The 20,144-nt window shown below is 37.9% G+C and overlaps 1 protein-coding gene across 5 annotated transcripts in view; it reads right to left on the bottom strand.

The window, feature by feature from the left end:
- Positions 1–20,144, bottom strand: part of FER (FER tyrosine kinase) — a 475,599-nt gene that overhangs the window by 354,485 nt on the left and 100,970 nt on the right. The window lies entirely within an intron of this gene.

The following is a 20,144-nucleotide window of genomic DNA, read 5'->3' as shown; positions in this document are numbered from 1 at the left end:
GCGAATTCAGCAACTGGCAAAACAGAGTCTTTGACAACAGCCCATGGTCTGGTGGTTTGGAATATTGAGTGAAAACATGGAGAGAATAAGCAATGTTACATAGGCAAGCAAATAAATAGCTCAAAGATAGCAAGTTTTGAGGAAATCAGCTGTATAGCTAAGACAGTTTTAGGTTGTGAATGACTTGAAAATCAAGCAGAGAAATTTAGACTTGATACAGAAGAAGTCTAGAAGATGACAAAGTAATAAATTAAAATTTTCTATGATTCCCCTACTAAAATCATTCAGAAAATATTTATAGGTTGACAACATAAATGAATGATGATATAAACAAATAAAATTTTTAAGCAAATCTTCAATTTTTTAAGCAAACGGAGCAAATATTTCTTGTCAGTTATCTAGACTTCAAGTTTTTGCCCTCCATCCAAGGAGAGCTCACCAAATGAATCTTTCCCCCAAAATAAAACTTATGTTGAGAATTTTTGACGCCAGAGGCTTTTCTCTGCTTCCACTCTGTTTAGGCTCAGCACCCACTTGGATATTCCCTATAGACAGGAGTCTGAAAAGTATCTCCTGTTGAAGAAAGTCCCCAGCCCAGGGCCAAAAGCAGAGAACAACCCAGAGCTTTTGCAAAGAGAGGAGACATCAGACTTCCTCAGGCAGACCAACAGAATTGGAACAATTTTGTCTTTCTCCTCACTCTGCCAATTCTGAAGGAAAGGAGCCACATTCAGCTGGTGAAAAAGCAGACAAATCCTTCCAGCAAACTGGCATGTCTCTATTACCAACAAATTCTAGTGTTTCCCAACACCAGAACCATCGCTGACTCCTCCAGGGAAGCTGCAGCTTGACTTCTCCCGTTACAGACATCAGCTTGTTTGTGCACAAGAGGGTATTTTAATAAGTATCCAAATTATTCAAAAAATATTGCCCTGGATAACCTATTTCACTTTATAACATGAAGAACTCATTGATGAGAAGATAATTTAATCACCAGAGGGTCTTTCCTAAGCCCTTTCACAGCTGACTGGAAAGAGGTCCTAATACTACAGCAAGAGTATAGGGGCAAACATATTAATTCCGTTCTGATCTGAAGGGATCAGAAAAAGATAACACTAGCTATCAAAGAAGTAGGTTTTCTGACTTTTTGATTACAACACACAGGACAATATATTATATGCCATGAACTAGTAAATAATCATATAAATTATAAAATATATAACTGAAATAAGAAATTCATTTTAAAAATTCTTACCCTTATTAAGAAGGATGCTGTGATTTTTTTAAAAAAATTCTATCATCTGAATTTTTAATTTTTAAAAATGTTCACTCAGAAACCAATATATTTTTGTCCTCTGTTAATATAAATTCCTAAAGTGATTGTAACTTACTCTGGATGACATGAAGGCTAATTTTTTAACTTAGCAATTAATAAGACACTTCAATAATAACAATCACAAATGATTTTAAACATTCTTAGGAACACATCTGCTTACATGTGCAGTTGACTTTAATCATTTCTTCATCGAATACTCTGTATAAATAATTTGGCCAAAACATTGCTACTTAACATCATTCTTGCAGAAATACATTTCCCAAAAAGTCTCCAAAAGCCAGTACAATTGATACATCTATGATCAGTCCTGCAGCCTTCCTCTAAAATAACAATCCCCTTTTCTACCAACCCATACAACTCAGGCAGAGACTCCCATACGAAGCTGTCACCTGAGATACAAACTGTATACCCAATCAAACAGGAACAAATCTTTCAGCTGGGAGCTAAGTCACATTAATGCCTAAACACCTGCTGCAGTGAAAGTCCATGAAAATTTGCTGCGGAAATTGGAGAGCAGTGCTTTCTAAGGTCCTTTTCTTAGAGTTGGCTCTACTGGGGTTTTGTTTGGTTTCATCATTTTTAAGCTGGTTTATGGTGCTCTTCTTGATATTCAACAAATTCTGACGACATGTCAAAATTTCACGTACAATTAGGCCATTAAATCAACTCCAAGAAATAAAGAAGCCTTCTAGAGTCCACATGGCCCTAATCAGAAAACAAGGCAGCACTGTTTGAGGACTGTATCCTAACTGCATTCTAACTGTATTCTAATTTGCTGATTTTTACCGTAAGCTTAAAATTATAACTAGCAAATTCAATGAATTCCACATTTTTCCCCCTGCATAAAAAATATTGCTTTCTTTGTATAAACTCTATTATTCCCAATTAATTACTTAGATATTTTTAGTGTAACTTCAGGAATAAAGCTTTCCACACAAACATTTTCATGGAGACATTTAAACTATTTAAACCACCCATCTGTCTTCCTATTTACACAGATTTTTAAGCTGTACACAACCATCTGTCTTTCTAGCTGGTATAGAAATGACTCACGAAATATGTCACACTTGGCTCACTAACATTTTATTATGCAAAATAATATTAGAAAACTTAAGAACTTCCCAGCTAATTTTTTTTCTCTTTATCAGATATCCCTGGAGAAGGAAACGGCAACCCACTCCAGTACTCTTGCCTGGAAAATCCCATGGACAGAGGAGTCTGGTGGGCTACAGTCCATGGGGTCACAAAGAGTCGGACACGACTGAGTGACGTCGCGGTTTATCAGATACAGTGTATGACCAACAATCTGAAGAAGGCTAGGTAGCCAAAGTCTATAAACAGCTTACCAGTAGTAATCTGCAAGTTTAGAAAACAATTAAAAGCCTTTGAAAACAGCCAAGGCAGAATCCATTATATTAAAATAATAATAACAATAATAATACATAATATGAAAATCTCTTTTAAAATAGCTTTGGGTCTGAAACTGAAACAAATCGGGGGAACGTCTTAGTGCAGTCCGCTGCCCTCCAGCGCACAGACACTCGCGCGCTTGGTCATACCTATGCATGCACCCTGTACTTCCTCCCTTGGAGATATTAATAAAAAGTTTCAAAAGCACCAAAAATATGCCATGATTTGAAAAGAGAGTCTAATGTACTTTTACTTGATTTGTTTAAAAAAATATTTAGGGTTCCAAAGAGACTGTGTAAGTAAATTCAAGAAATAGTAATACTGTGTGAAAACCAGTTATAACTAAGTTTTTTAAAATTCTATTCACTTAACAAAATATATTATAAAACCTATGCACCATGATCCCTGCTGCATAGCATTTTAGTTCAGAATATCTCAGATCAACATTATACTTTCCTAGCTTTTAAATAACCATACCTTAGCTTGAAATTAATGTGAACTACACACAATAAATAAATTCTAATGACAGACACAGAATCATACCTCTGGTGATGTATGCTTTTATTTTTTTTTACTGCCAAGAAGCACTGAAGCAGGGCATGGAGTCATTCTATGTGTCAATTAACAGGGGAAAAAACATCCAATTTTTCCTCCTCCACATAACAAAATTCACAAAAGAGACTAAATTACAATTCTCTTTCCTCCGCTTGTTGACAAATCCACTTAATGTTTGTAATAACAGAGTGTGCATACAACATGTCATGCCACAAACAATATTATGAAGCCAGCAAAACTCAATTACAGATGTTTGACATTTACAGGAGACAGGCTAGACTAGTCATTAAGTTAGTCTAGAAAGTCAAGTATTTTTTATTAAAAACCTCTGAAGCATTTACCATTTGTTAAATACGGTGAAAAGCCTCCGGGTAACAAATGAGAAGTGATTATTTTCCAAAAGTAAAGTGCCTGCAAGTAGTCTCTGCTTTGATGTGGATAAATAAACGTTTTATCACCTTACATTTTTCCTTTCTTTCAAAACATTCCTTCTCAACTACACAATACTTATTACTCTGAGTAAGAAGAACATGAACAAGAATTCATCTTAACTTACAAGTCACTTGGCCCAAACGTCTGCATGTGTTTTTTTCTCATGGAAGCTAAAGTAAGAACAAGTGTGCTCTGTGGGAACAATGGATCAGCCATCTATTTTACTCAGTGATGTTCTGACAATAACAAAGCTAAGACGTCACTTTTCATCTCGGTTTCTCCTTCGATTAGCTGTACAATCCAAGCATGTCATTTAATATAAATTTCAGCTTCTAATTTTTAATCCTGGGAGTTAAATTGTCTGCCCTACTCAATCCACTGGGTTGTGATGGAAATTAAGTGGCAGAAAACTGTCAGACACACAGTTAATAACAAATAACACAGAATTCGGAGAGCGGAAAACAATCTTTTTGATTATATGTTCCTATAAAGTATTAAAAAATATAAGAGATGCATCCATATTAGTATAACAAAATTTTATGTATCAATCAAGAAACATTTATTGAAACACATTATAGGTTTTAGACTGTTCAAAGAACTAAAATAGTGACATTTTAAAATTCAATATAAAATGCCTTTAAAAAGCGAGCTCCCTAGCTCTGTGCAATATCATTTCCTGGTACACAGTGACTGCTAGGTGCAACTGACCCACAGTCTTTTAACAACCGACAAATTGAATGATATTTCATGGTCAAATCTATATTCCTAATAACAATGCGATGAATGGGGGGGTTCTGAGTAGCTACAATAGGGGCAGCAGCATAATTCTGAATCACCCACATATTATCTGAGAATATAATAAAGAACAAAAAGAAAAACAAATGAAGCCTGCACCCTCAGTATAACAGAGAATGTTCAAAGTTTAAACCTGCAGTGAGTAGAAAAATAAACATCAAATCTTTGAAAATGATCTTGCATCCTCCCACCGCAAGCCTTCATGGGCACCAAAGACTGTTCTGGGGGAAAAAAAAGGGAAATAAAAAGAAAAATGCACTGAAGAGAAAAGGCAGACATACAAGAGCTAGCAGTGTGCCTAAGATTCGTCTAAAACCACCATCAGAGTATGTAGGTCTACCCTACACGTGAAAACACTGAAGAATTGTAACGTCTAAACCACCATCAGAATATCGAGGTCTACCCTACATGTGAAAACACTTAAGAAATGTAACGTCTAAACCACCATCAGAATATCGAGGTCTACCCTACACGTGAAAATACTGGAGAAGTGTAACGGCTAAAACCACCATCAGAGTATGCAGGTCTACCCTACACGTGAAAACACTGAAGAATTGTAACATCTAAACCACCATCAGAATATGCAGGTCTATCCTACACGTGAAAGTACTGAAAAAGTGTAACCGTTGATCACAGAACCGACCTCGAGAAAGGTGCTTTAACATGCATGTGAAAGGCAAAGGAGGCAGTCTTAGAAAGGTGATTCTTCAGAGGGAGAATGGTAAGACGAAAGAACTCTGAAAGGGAAAAAAGAAAATATCTGTAGGATAAAAGAAAAATCCTACAGAAAAGCAAATAAAAATACAAGGACGCATACTTCTGTCACAAAAATGAAAGGCATGAGACTGTACCCTACTCGGCAAGCTAAAAAGTTGGGTTGCCTCAATTTCAAAGATGCGGGCAAAAGACACAAGGCTCTTGGGACAGAGACAAAGGAGAGTTTACTTCTCAGTTTATTTATGAGCAGCTAGAATATCATCATTTGTGGGAAAACAAGACTATAAAGTCAAATAACAACCAACAAACTCACAGAAAATTTGTGTCCCACATGTAACAGAAAAGGGACTATTCACTGTAATATATCTTCAAATTCTTTAAATTATAGGGAAAAAAATCAAACTTCAATTTTAAAAAATGGGCAAAAGAATTCACTAAAAATTACTTTTAAGTGGCCTTTAAAGATATGAAAAGATGTTCAACCTCACTCATGGTAGAAGAAAGGTAAATTAAAATTACCTACCAAATTAACAAACACTGTTCTGACAATGATGTGGAGAAACCAATACTCTTATACATAGTTGGTGGGAATGTAAATTGGTATAATTTTTATAGAAGGAAATCTGGCAATATCTAACAAAATTACACACACATTTATATTGTTATGCTACATTCACACTTCTAGAAGTTTACACTCAAGATATTGCTTCAAAAATAAAGATATTGCTTCAACAATTAAAAAAAAACTTTATATACAAGTTTATTCATGGTAGTAGTGTAAATAATTGAAAAAAACTGAAACATGCCCATACATAAAAAAGTGCTTAAATAACTTATAATGAAGTGCTATGCAGCAGTTAAAAAGAATAACAAAATCTACAAACTGAAATACTGTGATCTTTCAGGACACAGTGTCAGGTGGAAAAACAAAATGAAAAAGCATATCATAATACTATGATTTTTGTATACGAAATAAAGAGAAATGAGGGAGATATTCCCTAAGAATATAGTTCTATACAGTTCTGACTTTTGGAACCATTAATGTCTAAACATGGAACAACAGACTGGTCCCAAATAGAAAAAGGAATACATCAAGGCTGTATAGTGTCACCCTGCTGATTTAACTTATATGCAGAATACATCATGAGAAACGCTGGGCTGGAAGAAACACAAGCTGGAATCAAGATTGCCAGGAGAAATATCAATAACCTCAGATATGCAGATGACACCACCTGTCTGGCAGAAAGTGAAGAAGAACTAAAGAGACTCTTGATGAAAGTGAAACGGAGAGTGAAAAAGTTGGCTTAAAGCTCAACATTCAGAAAATGAAGATCATGGAATCTGGTCCCATCACTTCATGGGAAATAATAGATGGGGAAACAGTGGCTGACTTTTTTTTTGGCTCCAAAATCACTGCAGATGGTGTCTGCAGCCATGAAATTTAAAAGACGCTCCTTCAAAGGGAAGTTATGACCAACCTAAATAGCATACTAAAAAGCAGAGACATTACTTTGCCAACAAAGGTCTGTCTAGTCAAGGCTATGGTTTTTCCAGTGGTCATGTATGGATGTGAGAGTTGGACTGTGGAGAAGGCTGAGTGTCGAAGAATTGATGCTTTTGAACTGTGGTGTTGGAGAAGACTCTCGAGGGTCCCTTGGACTGCAAGGAGATCCAACCAGTCCATTCTGAAGGAGATCAGCCCTGGGATTTCTTTGGAGGGAATGATACTGAAGCTGAAACTCCAGTACTTTGGCCACCTGATGCAAAGAACTGACTCATTTGAAAAGACCCTGAGATTGGGAAAGATTGAAGGCAGGAGGAGAAGGAGACAACAAAGAATGAGATGGCTGGATGGCATCACTGCCTCAATGGACATGAGTTTGAGTTAACTCCGGGAGTTGGTGATGGACAGGGAAGCCTGGAGTACTGCAGTCCATGGGGTTGCAAAGACTTGGACATGACCGAGCAACCGAACTGAACTGAACTGAATGTCTAACCATTAACAAAATATATAAAGTCAACTAGGGTAAGAGAGGAAATGCAACTTAAAATGGGATACAATAGAAGCAAAAGTGGTGCCAGAGAAGATTTTTGAGTCCCTTGGCCTGCAAGAAGATCAAACCAATCAATCCTAAAGGAAATCAACCCTGAGTATTCTTTGGAGGGACAGATCCTGAAGCTAAAGCTCTAATACTTCAGCCACCTGATGTGAAGGGCCAATTCATTGGAAAAAGACCCTGATGCTGAGAAAGACTGAGAGCAGGGGGAGAAGGGGACGACCGAGGATGAGGTAGTTGGATAGCATCGCCGACTCGATGGACATGAGTTTGAGCAAGCTCCAGGAGTTAGTGCAGGACAGAGAAGCCTGGCGTGCTGCAGTCCACAGAGCTGCAAAGGGTCAGAATGACTGAGCAACTGGACAACAAGAAACAAGAACCAAACTGTTCTCCCCAGTTTGTAATGTAAACAGTGGGGAATAGAAAAATTAACCCGAGTAATCTGGCAAACAACATCCGGCCACACTGGAAGACAAAAGGCAAAAAGAGCTCTAAACAAGTATTGAACTTCAGTAAGTAGGTTTCTTTTTCTCAGAGGCATGAGTTAGCAATTCTGAAGTCCCCTTTTAGGACTGAACAGATAAGCAGACTGCAAACAAGAGCAGCCAGGTTTCTCACTGTCAAAGAAGGAAATTGCAAATATGTAAATAGGGAAAGACAGAGCGAACTGTTTGGTGTTTGAGTAGAATTAGAAGTATCAGTGTGAATACTTCAGTTTCAATACAGATAGAGCAACAGACACAGAAGTCGGCACAGACGTATGCCTGTATGCTTGTGTGCACTTGCTTATTTCCTATCTCTGTCTACTGAGAACAAAGACATCCCAGTAGCAATGAGCACACCCAGGGACAAACATTGGTTTTTAACAATCATTTTCCACTAAGTGAAAGCTACAGCTCCTTAGAGAAATGAAGCAAAACCCAGAATAGGAAAAGTATAAGATGAGCCAGAAAATAAGTGCTCAATAAATAACAGGAACATGTCAAAAAGACAGAGGAACCAGTTTTCAGCTTCCTTCTCATGTACAGAGAAGATGATAATGTTGCTAAAACATTAATATTTGTAAAATATGGCTGGAGTATATATGAGAATTCTTTGTATTAATCTTCCAAAACTTCTGTTGTTCTGAAATAATGTCAGAATTAAAAATAGAAAGTTGTAAAAACTCATTAAAGCTCAAAAGTATCTAAATGTTCATTATATCTAAAAATTCAGTTATTTACCCTAGAGATAAAAAGTCTCAATGACAGAAAAAAAACTTGGTTTTAATATGTATGCTTCAAAGCAAGTATATTTACACAATAAGAAAAATTAATAAAGACGGCAGAAATACTTTTTTTATGATCCTTTTGTTGGTAATTCTGCTGTTTAAAATAATCCCCCAGCACTGTGCCAAAGTGTTGCCTGGTGCTTTTATGCTCAAGAAGCCTGCGACGTGCCTTATGGAGCAAATATGTGTCAGATAGCTCTGTTGAGTCATGAATTACAACACTGCTAGCTGTGAGTTTAATATCAATGAGTCAACAATATACATTAAAGAAGGTGTCTTTAAACAGAAGCACACAAAATATAAAGTGGTGCATTGACCAACTGTCAAAAATGCCGTGACCCTGCTTGCTGCTGCTGCCGCTGCTAAGTCGCGTCAGTCGTGTCCGACTCTGTGCGACCCTATAGACGGCAGTCCACCAGGCTCCCCCATCCCTGGGATTCTCCAGGCAAGACCACTGGAGCGGGTTGCCATTGCCTTCTCCAGTGCATGAAAGTGGAGTTGCTCAGTGGTGTCTGACTCTTTGTGACCCCATGGACTGCAGCCTACCAGGCTCCTCTGTCCACGGGATTTTCCAGGCAAGAGTGCTAGAGTGGGGTGCCATCACCTTCTCCAGTGACCCTGCTTAAAGGGATCCAATTTCTTATGTTATCCTCACCCAGGGCAACGATTCAGTAATCAGCTAATGCTAATTCAGTATTCACATTGATTTCATAGACTGTAACTACCACAAATGACAAGAATCAATGGTGTACATATACCCAGAATTTGACCACTTCTCATCACCTCTACTGCTGCCAGCCAGGTCCAAGAAAGCATTGAGCCCTTGCCTGGATTACTCCTGTAGCCGAGAAGTAATAGTACTTCCATCCCTCCCCAACCACTCATATTATTCTCAACAAAGCTACCAGAATTCTGCCAGGGTCCAGCCCCGGTGGATCCAGGGTGATTCGAAGGTGGGGACGGAGTCGGCGTCCTGGAAAAAACTTATTTAATTACAGATATAGAGGGAGATTAGAAACAGATAGTGTAGTAGGAGAATTAGTGGAGAAAAGAGGCTGAATAACTGGTTTACATGGAATCCCAATCACCACCTACGTAGGCCACAGGAGTCTTTCCATTCTCCCAAAGGAGAGGAGGCACTGAGGCCTCCCCGGTCCGATCTCAGAAGCCCAGGCAGAATTAGCAGGCTTGGTGAGTACCCACATTTCAGATGGGAATTCAGCCAGGAAAACGGGGAGCGAGAAAGAAACGACACGGGGGAATCAGTCTTTCCAGAAACTGATCCGATTTCTTTATTTTTCAGGTTTGTTTATATACCTTTTTGTTATACATAGGGATGAATACAGAGTCACACGGGGGTCAGCAGACCTGACCCTTGTCACAATCAGGTGCTTCATATAAAATTATACAAAGGTCTTATGGGTTTCATCATCTTTTAGCCATGAGGTCTGCTGACATTTTATGGCCCTTTCTGATACCGGTCAGTTAACCAGAAAACTTATTTTTCCAGGGGTGATTTTTTTCTTAAATCAGGCGCCACCCTCCAAATAAAGTTGCATTCCTATAGGGTGAGGGTGTAGTGAGTTACAATCAAGAAAGGAATTTACTTAACCTAAGGTTTAACATGATTAATCTTAAAGGTTAATACTTATTTCTCCTATATGCTAGTTATATTCATTATAAGGACAGGAATATGGAGATTTAGCAGCAAGTATTGGCTCAACAAATGTAAACCCTTCACCAATGTTCCCCTTAAGATCTATTTTGTCTTAAGATAGTGATAAAGTTACATAGCATAGTGATTTATAGTGATTTATAACAAAGTACAGTGATCTATAACAAAAGAGAGGATTCATTAACTCAAAAAGTCTAGTATTGCTAACATCAAAAAACTACTATATTTCCTTTTCTATATTCCAAATACATTGATTAATATATTCCCAGGTGCCTAAGGATATGGAGGCCTGATGGCAATCATTGACTCATCAATGAAAAAAGCCCTATGCTAATACTCCAAACTCTCTGTGCTATTTATGGCTGAGAGGCTGTCACACAAGCTAGTCTGTTAGCAGAGGTTTGACCTGAGACATCCTTGTCACACCCAGGGCAGGGAATTAGCAGTAATTATTGGCAGGACAAATGAAAAAACCCTTCACCAATATAATTCCTAATCAACCTACTAATGCTATACTAATAATCTTCTAACTTCTCAAAAGAGTCTGTATTTAGAAAGTTTTAAAACATCCCGTGCCTCTCACAGTTGGGAGGCTGTAAACAATCACATGTGGCCGGACGAGCCTGATCAGGCAGGCCAGAGAACCTCCAGAGTTCGTAAGTTGAAACACTCTTGTCACGCCCAGGAATTTTTATTAACTGGAGCTGCAAGTTAACTCCTTCTCTGAGAGAAATGGTTATGGGGGAGAGCTCCCCGAAAAGGACTCTGGTTTTGGGGTAGATGCTCGGGAACAGGGGGTCTCCTGAGGCTTGATCACGCCTTGCGTATGCCAAGCTTCCCTCCTCATGGCCTTTGCCATGGGCGGAGTTCCTCACGCTGGCTCCCAACAGAATTCTACTCTTAAAACTTAAGTTCATGCCATTCCTTTGCTCAAACCCTCCAAAGGCTTTCCACTTGCAAAGTGAGACTGAAAGTCGCTCAGTCGTGTCTGACTCTTTGTGACCCCATGGACTATACAGTCCATGGACTTCTCCAGGCCAGAGTACTGGAATGGGTAGCCTTTCCCTTCTCCAGGGAATCTTCCCAACCCAGGAATCAAACCGGGGTCTCCTGCATTGCAGGCGGATTCTTTACCAACTGAGCTACAGGGAAGCCCTAGCAAGACCCCACATAATCTGCGCGTCCCTCCCACTTACCATCGTTCTTCGTCTCCATTCTCATCTCGTGCCTCCACACCTTCCCTTCACCAGCCCCTCAGTTCCAGCCACACAGGCATCTGTGCCACTCCTCAAAGGCGCCAGACAGGATCCCATCTCAGGACTTCGCTTCCACTTTCCCTCTCTCTGGAGCACAGATAACCACATGTTCACTCCCTCACTTTTCACCCATCATTTACATGTTTTCCTTTGTGACACCTGACTTGATCATCCTCTGCATCCTATCTACCTACCAGGTTTTCCCCATCACACCTTTCATCACCTGAAACACTGTATGTTTCACTAATCAGCTGGCTTCTGCTCTGAAATGCAAGCTCCAAGAGGCAGGGATTTCCTGTGCTCCGTTATCTACAATATCATTTATACAGATGACAGTGCCTGGTATATAACGAGAAAATGCACAAACTGAGATAGTTCTTATTTTTTTTAAGTAAACTTATATAATTTTTTAAAATTAAAAGTTAGAGGAAGATTACAATTTTACCTTCTGCATCTGTTTATATCATCTTTCTAGTAATCAAATCCAAAACTAATATTGTTAACGAGCTCACCTACAAAATACAGAGGAAAATCAGCAAAAGAATATAACTTCTGTTAATCTTGTTGAATATGAAACTTAGCTTTATTCACTTAATAAAACTAAGCAAAGTAGGGACAAATCAAATTATTGTTCTTTCATATTATTTTTAGGATGTTATCTGCAGAATATAAATGAATCATGTAGCATATCCTATCCCACATAATATTTCAGCATCTGATGCAAATATTATGAATGTCATTCCAATTTATACAGCTTTAACCCAATGTAAATTAGATTAATAATTAAGAGTATCATTATTCCTTATGACTTTGTAAAAGTCCTATCAAGTTCCATACACTGAAAAGCATTCATGCCATAAGTTAGCTGCTGATATGCACAAATAAGTAGATCCAAAAAAAGAGAAAAACCTCCCACTTTCAGCTCATTTCAATAGACCAATAACCAACAAACATAGCCTGAACTCTATTTTGGTCTTTAATAAATTCTGTATTCAAAACACATTTCTTCCATATGTTGAACTGAGAGGTAGGTGATTTGAATTTCAGAGTATTTTCCTAGGGGACCTCCATACATCATTCATACATGATTCTGAATTTTTTAAATCCCCAATATTTAGGGGTTATCAAATAAGAAAGCCAGTTGCCATTCTTAGTGGACTCAAGGAAATCAACTAAAAGAGCTTTTCCTAAGTTTCATTCATTTTTAAGATTTAGATTTATTTAAACACAAATTCAACCATCTGTCTCAAGTCTGGGCTCATTTCAAACTGGTTTTCATAATTAAAGTACTCCAAAGAGACAACTCAATGGATCTAATCACTTTTAATTGGCTATAATAAATCACAGAACCATTCATAACGCATGAAGAGGCAATTTAAGAAAATCTACTTTCCCATTACTGAAAATTTTACTTTTGAATGAGACTTACAACTAATCCCCCACAGCTCAAGCAGGAGACACGCTGGTACTCTGTCTGCTCTGGGTAAGTGAGGGCTGGTAGATAATCAGGCGTTTTACCAATCCTTTCGTTTTCCTCTCTGTTTCTCATACAGAAGAAAAGAATTTGAAAAGGAGTTTGTTTCCTCTCTCTTGTTATAAAAGCTCATGAAGAAGGTTCCTCACAAGCTTCTCTAGACTGACTGGTATGGGCATGTATAGTGTGGAAGAGTTCATCCTGTCTTTCCTGAATATGATATGCGCAAAGCAGACACACTGAGACTCCCCCCATGTAAGAGAAGCCCCACAAATGTCTTTGTGGGTATTCTGAGGCTTAGTAAATATAAAACCATTAGTGTAATTCTAGGTATCAGAATACACAGCTGTGAAGCAGTTGTTTTGAATATCTTTTCCGATATTTCAGTATATCTTCGAGCAAACTATGGAACTTCAAAGGAAAATCATATTTAATTTCACTTAATTCAACACTATATAGCATTCCTTATATTTTATAAAATTAGCATGCGTTTACTCCTTAGAAGTATTTTTTAACTTTGAAAAAGGTACTAACATGGCGTACAAACAAGGCTGTACATGGAAGTATGCGGATAAAGATGACGCATACTTTCTATGATATAGACAAGATGATGGCGAAACAAACAAAATCTGGGAAAGAATAAACTGAGACAACTTTACCAACAAATGAGAAGGAAGGATGAAGCCCACTAAGACTCAAAAATTTAGGTGAATGTGTCAAGTGGATATACGGAAGGTTGAAGAAAAGACTCAAATCATAATTATTCAGGCACATGTGTAATACCTGAGATGAAAAATACAGTGCATGAAGTTAAAAGCAGGTTGGACACTGCAGAAGACAAGATCAGTAGAACTGTAGACGTAACCATACAAACTAACCAGCAGGAAGCAGAAACAGAACAGGACAAGGCGGGAAAGTGAACAGACCATCAGAAGGCTGTAAGAAAGGCAAATAGCATGGTGCACACGTCCTGGGGTCCTCAAAGGAAACGAGAGGGAGAGACGCAGACAGAAAATATGTGCGAAGAAATAACGGCTGAAAGCGCCCCAAACTCGACAAAAATTATAAACTTCCAGATATAAGAAGCTCAGAACCCATAAACACAAAAAAATTACATAAAGGAGTATCAGAATAAAATTCCTCAAAATCACTAATAAATAGAAGGAGATCCTAAAAGCTGCCAAAGAAATACAAACCATGTACAGCCACAAAGAAAATGATTAGAACAGATTTCTCCTTCAGAGCACCAAAGGGCAACATCTTTAAAGACCTAACAAGAAAAAAAAAACAACAACAAAAAACTGCCAAGAAAAATTCTATACCCAGCAAAATATATTTCCAAAAAAAAAAGTGAAATAAAATCTTTTTTAGATGTACAAAAGCTGAATTTACCACTTGTAGACTTTGTTGTTGTTCAGTTGCTAAGTAGTATCTGACTCTCTGCAAGCCTATGAACTGCAGCACTCCAGGCTTTTCTGTCCTTCACTTTCTCCCCGAGTCTGGCTCAGCTCATGTTCACTGAGTCGGTGATGCCGTCCAACCACCTCATCCTCTCTCGCCCCCTCCTCCCTCTGTCCTCAATCTTTCCCAACAACAAGGTCTCTTCCAGTGAGCTGGCACTTTGCATCAGGTGGCCAAAGTAGCAAAGTTTCAGCTTCACTGTCAGTCCTTCCAATGAATATTCACTGTTGATCTCCTTCAGAATGGACTGGTTTGATCTTCTTGCTGTCCAAGGGACTCTCAAAAGTCTTCTCCAACACCACAGTTCAAAAGGATCACTTATTTGGTGCTCAGCTTGCTTTATGGTCCAACTCTCACATCCATACATGACTACTGGAAAAACCATAGCTTTGACTATACGGATCTTTGTTGGCAAAGTGATGTCTCTGCTTCTTAATACATTGTCTAGGTTGGTCACAGTTTTTCTGCCAAGACGGAAGTGTCATAATTTCATAAGATCCGTATAGTCAAAGCTATGGTTTTTCTAGTAGTCATGTATGGATGTGAGAGTTGGACCATAAAGAAAGCTGAGCACCAAAGAATTGATGCTTTTGAACTGTGGTGTTAGAGAAGACTCTTGAGAGTCCTTTGGACAGCAAGAAGATCAAACCATAATTTCAAGGCTTTAGTCACCATCCACAGTGATTTTGGAGCCTGGGAAAATAAAATCTGCTACCGTTTCTACTTTTTCCCCATCTATTTGCCACAGAGTGATGGGACTGGTTGCCATGATCTTCAGTTTTTGAATGTTGAGTTTTAAGCCAGCTTTGTCACTCTTCTCTTTCACCTTCAAGAGGCTCTTCAGTTACTCTTTGCTTTCTGCCAATATAGTGGCATCATCTGCATATCTGAGGTTGACAGTTCTCCCAGCAATCCTGATTCAAACTGTGCTTCATCCAACCCGGCATTTCACATGCTGTACTCTGTTTAGAAGTTAAATGGGCAAGGTGACAATATACAGCCTCGACATACTCTTTTCCCAATTTGGAACCAGTCAACTGTTCTATAACCAGTCAACCAGTTCTAACTGTTGCTTCTTGACCCACATACAGGTTTCTCAAGAGACAGGGAAGATGGTCTGGTACTCCCATCTTTTTAAGAATCTTCCACAGTTTGTTGTGATCCACATGGTCAAAAGCTTTAGTGTAGTCAATCAAGCAGATGTTTTTCTGGAATTCCCTTGCTTTCTCTATGATCCAATGAATGTTTGCAATTAGATCTCAGCTTGTACATCTGGAAGTTCTCGGTTCACATACTACAGAAGCCTAGCTTGAAGGATTTTGAGCATTACCTTGCTAGCACATGAAAAGAACGCAGTTTGTGATAGTTTGAATATTCTTTGGTATTGTCTTTCTTTGAAACTGTAATGAAAACTGACCTTTTCCAATCCTGTGGCAACTGCTGAGTTTTCCAAATTTGATGACATGTTGAGTACAGCACTTTAACAGCATCATCATTTAGGATTTGAAATAGCTCAGCTGGAATTTTATCACCTCCACTAGCTTTGTTGGTAGTAATGCTTCTTAAGGCCCACTTGACTTCACGTTCTAGGATGTCTGGCTCTAGGTGAGTGACCACACCATCGTGGTTGCCTCAGTCAGTAAGACCTTTCTTGTATAGTTCTACATAGTCTTGCTACCTCCTCTTAATCTCTCCAGCTTCTGTTAGGTCCTTGCTGTTTCTGTCCTTTCTTGTGTCCATCTTTGCATGAACTGTTTGCTTGGTATCTCCAATTTTCCTGAAGAGATCTCTACTCTTTCCCATTCTACTGTTTTCCTCTACTTCTATGCAATGTTCATTTAAGAAAGCCTTCTTTTCTCTCCTTGCTATTCTCTGGAACTCTGCATTCAGTTGGGTATAATCAATTGATTATACATTCTTTGCAGCCTAAGATGGAGAAGCTCTATACAGTCAGCAAAAACAAGGCCGGGAGCTGACTGTGGCCCAGATCATGAACTTCTTATTGCCAAATTCAGGCTAAATTGAGGTAGAGAAAACCACTAGCCCATTCAGGCATGACCTGGATCAAATCTCTTATGATTATAGAGTGGAGGTGATGAATAGATTTAAGGGTTTAGATCCAGTAGACAGACTGTCTGGCAAAATATGGACAGAGATTCGTAACATTGCAGAGGAGGCAGCAACCAAAACTATCCCAAAGAAAACAAAATGCAAGAAGGCAAACTGGTCTATCTGAGAAGGCTTTACAAATAGCTGAGAAAAGAAGAGAAGTAAAAGGCAAGGGAGTAAGAGAAAGGTATACTCAACTGAATGGAGAGTTCCAGAGAAAAGCAAGGAGAGAAAAGAAGGCCTTCTTAAATGAACAAGTAAAATGATACCAGATGGAACAAAGAATTCTATGAAAGATGGCTACATGGAAAAATATATAAGATGCTTTAATATAATTTTAAAGATATCTGACTAAATAAAAACAAAAATATTAACAATATATTATAAAGTTAAAAACACATGCAAAACTAAAATATATCACAACAGTAGCACAAATACAGGAGCCATACCAGTGTCAGGATTCCTTGTTAGACACAAGGAGATACACTGTCACTTGAAGGTACACTACGGTAAAACAAACACGAAATACCAAAACAGTTATAGCTGATAAAACAAAGGAGATGCGACAACAAAGAGAGTCTTAAGACATTTTTTCAACTAATTCAAAAGAAGGAAGAAACAAGGAAAAGTACAATAAAGAAAGACGGAACAAGGGGGAAACAATTGCAAGATGACAAATTTAAACCTGACACTGTCAAAATCAATCACATTATAGTCTAACTATCCCACCAAATAAAAGGTAGAGATTATCAAGATAAAACAGCAAGACCTCATTATATGCTGCTTATCAGTAATGCACTTCAACTATGAAGACTAAAAAATGTTGAAGTGAAAGGATTACAAAAATACCATGTAAACATTAATTAAAATATCTAATTTATTAACATCAGAACAGATAGCACAGTAAAGAATAATACCAAGGATAATAAAGGTCATTTCCCATGAGAGAAAGGTCAGAGCATTAGGAGGAAACAGCAATCATGACTACTTTTCACACTCAATAGCAAGCTTCAAAATACATTAAAGCAAAAACCTGAGGAAACTACGAGAAGAGACAAACACAATCACACTGGGAGATTCCAATCGTGCTCTCTCAACAGTCCAGAGAGCAAGTAAACAGAGTATCAGTGAGAACACAGCTGTCAACAATACTATCAACCAACTGGCCCACACCAACAACACAGACCACTGCAACCAACAACAGCAGAACATATTCTTATAAAGCGCACATGAAGCACTCACCAAGGTAAACCAACTATGGACCTTATACATTCATAAGTATAAAAGGAATAAAATCATAAAAAAATTTCAGAACAAGTGAAATTAAATTATAAATCAAAAATAGAGACTTTTTTAAATGTCAAAACTTTAGGAAACTTAATACATTTCTAAATAACCTGTAGATCAAAGGGGAAAAAAAAAAAAGGAAATACTTTAAGTACTTTGAACTAAAGAAAAATGATGGCATAATACATACAAATTTATGGAATGTTGCTAAAACAGTACTTAGGGAAATTCATAGCACTAAATGCCTATATTAGAAAAGAAGACAATTCTCAAATCAATGAGCTTTGTTTCCACATTTAAGAAAAAAACTTGGACAAACCGGTGTAAACGAAGCCTAAAGCCAGCATAAGGAAGAAAAGAAACAAAGATCAGAGTGTAAATCGATTAAAAAGAAAGCAGAAAAACAGAAACGAAACAAAGCCTAAAGCCGGCCTGCGAGAAGGTTAATGGAGCCAGTAAGCCTCTAGCCAGGATGATCAGGTGAGAAAGAGAAGACACAAAGTGTCAGTAACAGAAATGAGAAAGAAAATGTCACGGCAGATTCTGTAAAAGGGCGGAAAGGGAAGTATTCTAAACAACTTAGGACCGATACACTTAACAAACGAACAATTCCTTGAAAGACACAACCTACTAAAACACGAAGAAAGAGATAAACAAATAGCTGGTATCACCTAAAGAAACTGAACTTATAGTTAAAAAATTTTAGCTATAAAGAAAAAAATAAAGCAAGCAGACCCACATGGCTTCACAAGTGAATTCTACCAATATTTAAGAAATATTATGAACTGAACACAAAGATCTCTACAAAATTGAAGAGGGGGAAAATCAAGCAGAGGATAAGAGTTAAAATTATACCAAAATGAGACTAGCTATTAAAAGAAACAAAGACAACTATGAAAATTCATAAAAACTTAGCCAATCATATCAAATAACATCAAAAATAATAATACATCATAGCCAAGAGAAGTTTATCCCCCAGATGTGAGGTTGGTATAATAAATGAAAAATGTGAAAATCAATCAAAACAACTCACTGTACCAAACTAAAATAAGAAGAAATACACATCTCCACAGACACAGAAAAATAATTTGATAAAATCTAACTTCCATTACTAAGCAGGAATAAAAATGAACTTATTCAAGCCAAGAGAATGAAAAGTCTTTGAGAAACTATAGTTAACTTCATCCTCATGATGAAAGTCTTCCCCGCTAAGATCAGCAGCAAGGCAAACATGCTTGCTCTTTCTTCTCCTGTTCAACACTATATTGGAGATTCCAACTAGGGAAGTTAGGCAAGGAAAAAGAAAAAAAAAAAAACACCGTCTAGACTGAAAAGGAAAACTGTCTTTATTTACTGCTAATACGATCCTGTGGGAATCCTCCTGAGTAGTTACTGACTCTAAAAGGAAGACGTGACCACCTGAAAATATCATTATGTAGTTAACTGGCTCTACTGCAATATAAAAAACAAGTTCAAAATATTAAAAAAGATTAATATTAAAAAATATTTTAAAAAGAGAGGATACTAGAGCAAATTTTTCCTCTTAACAATCATTATGTCAGAACCTTAGTTTGGATACAAGCTATATGGACTCACAAAATTGTTTTACGGCAAACCTAACCATGTATTTAATCAGCTCAAAGTATTCAGAATAATATGCAATAGGAAAGGAAAACCTGTGTATTTTACAATCAAGAACTTACTATTCCATGCAATCAAGAAACATTCTAAATTATTAACTTCAGTTCAATAAGCTAAATTTAGTTTGGTTTTTCTCACAGACTACTATCCAAATTAGTGCAAGTTAATTTCAGTTCAGTTGCTCAGTCGTGTACAACTCTTTGAGACCTCATGAATTGCAGCATGCCAGGCCTCCCTGTCCATCACCAAATCCCAGAGTCTACTCTAACTCATGTCCATTGTGTCAGTGATACCCTCCAGCCATCTCATCCTCGGTCATCCCCTTCTCCTCCTGCCTCCAATCCCTCCCAGCACCAGGGTCTTTTCCAACGAGTAACTCTTCACATGAGGTGGCCAAAGTATTGGAGCCTCAGCCTCAGCATCAGTCCCTCCAATGAACACCCAGGATTGATCTCCTTTGGGATGGACTGGTTGGATCTCCTTGTAGTCCAAGGGACTCTCAAGAGTCTTCTCCAACACCACAGTTCAAAAGCATCAATTCTTCAGCACTCAACTTTCTTCACACTCCAGCTCTCACATCCATACATGACCACTGGAAAAACCATAGCCTTGACTAGATGGACCTTTGTTGGCAGAGTAATGTCTCTGCTTTTCAATATGCTATCTAGG

The sequence above is a fragment of the Ovis canadensis genome, chromosome 5 (genome assembly GCF_042477335.2).
Source record: "Ovis canadensis isolate MfBH-ARS-UI-01 breed Bighorn chromosome 5, ARS-UI_OviCan_v2, whole genome shotgun sequence".
Classification (NCBI taxonomy): Eukaryota; Metazoa; Chordata; class Mammalia; order Artiodactyla; family Bovidae; genus Ovis; species Ovis canadensis.
The sequence above is the reverse complement of the archived record's forward strand: the minus strand, read 5'-3'. Positions and strand labels throughout refer to the sequence as shown.